The 1292-nt window shown below is 40.1% G+C and overlaps 1 non-coding gene across 1 annotated transcript; it reads left to right on the forward strand.

Moving 5' to 3' along the window:
- The first annotated feature begins 797 nt into the window (after nucleotides 1–797).
- Trnas-cga lies at nucleotides 798–879 on the forward strand. The gene has a single exon. It is a non-coding gene; the product is annotated as a tRNA-Ser (tRNA).
- Nucleotides 880–1292: the final 413 nt, after the last annotated feature.

Below are 1292 nucleotides of genomic sequence, written 5' to 3' on the forward strand. Positions count from 1 at the left end.
GCAGTAAATTTGAGTTGAAGCATTAAACCCACTGATATAGGCACGTAGTCACGTTGTGAAATCTACCTCTGACATGAAGAGTCCAGTTGGGACTGTGTGCATATACAAGTGGTTTTAATGTTGTATTTTACATTTACTGCACTGAAGAAGGCCATACAGTAACCGAAATCTAAATATGCAATAAACATAACGTGGGACTGACTGCTGTACCCTTTACTGGCTTTCTGTATAAACATGAAAATGCTCCTGTCCAGAATGCGATGTCGCCTGAATTGTAGCTCTAGTACCTTGACCGGTATGTGCAAAAATACCATAATGTTACATCCGTCTGGCAAGTTTAGTATCCCGCAATGTAAATACATAAAGTCTTGTTTGCATCATCCCACGAAAGAGTCAAGAAACTGTCTTAAACCATTATGCGTGGCATTTCCGCTATTTGTTGTTACGATACCTTACTCCACTGCCATTATGATTGACTGTATGTTAATTAAACCAAATCTCAATAAATAAATAAACTCTTCCGCAATTATGAAGTCAGTGTTTCCTGCAACTCTTGCTTGAATTCGCTAGGGGAACCGTTGTTTGCTGAGGAAGGTCAAGGTGTCCCTGTGTGCTCCTTACCGGAGTTCCAGAGGATAACCAACTGTATTTCAGACTCAGAAGACTCGTGAGATCGCCAACTATCACGTGTTGCAAATGAAAGCTACCAGCTACACTCAGAACATTACTAAAATGTCACTACAGTAAGCTCAGTCACAGGTCGTGATATCAGAAGTTTCTAACGAGATCCTCGTGTAGCTGCGGTGTCCGAGTGGTTAAGGAGTTGGACTCGAAATCCAATGGGGTTTCCCCGCACAGGTTCGAATCCTGTCCGCAGCGAATATTTTTATGAGTGGTAGTGAATTAAGTTTGCAGAATGTCGCTGCAGATTTAACGTAAGTTATCTGTAACGCCTCTTTCTAATCCATACATGAGCCCAAAACTGACTGAAACAAAACTAAAATTCTGGTGAAACAGAAAGAGCTACTTAAATGTTCGGTTTGGTAAATGAGTGTCACTGAAATGTACGCCAGTTAATTTTAGGTGCGGTACATGAAAATATTTTGCTGGAAAATGTATCTCTGACACTCGTGTGTCACATGTGGCAGCTGAACTACGTAGAAAAGTAAACCCCTGAAATATTACATTGTAGAGAGATTGGATCTTTTCACCTCTATTCCAGTGTAGACAACTACAGTTTCAATTGCAACCCAAAGTAGTGGAAACATGGAATTATTTATTTTATAATGATA

This window comes from Schistocerca americana, chromosome 1 (assembly GCF_021461395.2).
Source record: "Schistocerca americana isolate TAMUIC-IGC-003095 chromosome 1, iqSchAmer2.1, whole genome shotgun sequence".
In the NCBI taxonomy this organism is placed as follows: Eukaryota; Metazoa; Arthropoda; class Insecta; order Orthoptera; family Acrididae; genus Schistocerca; species Schistocerca americana.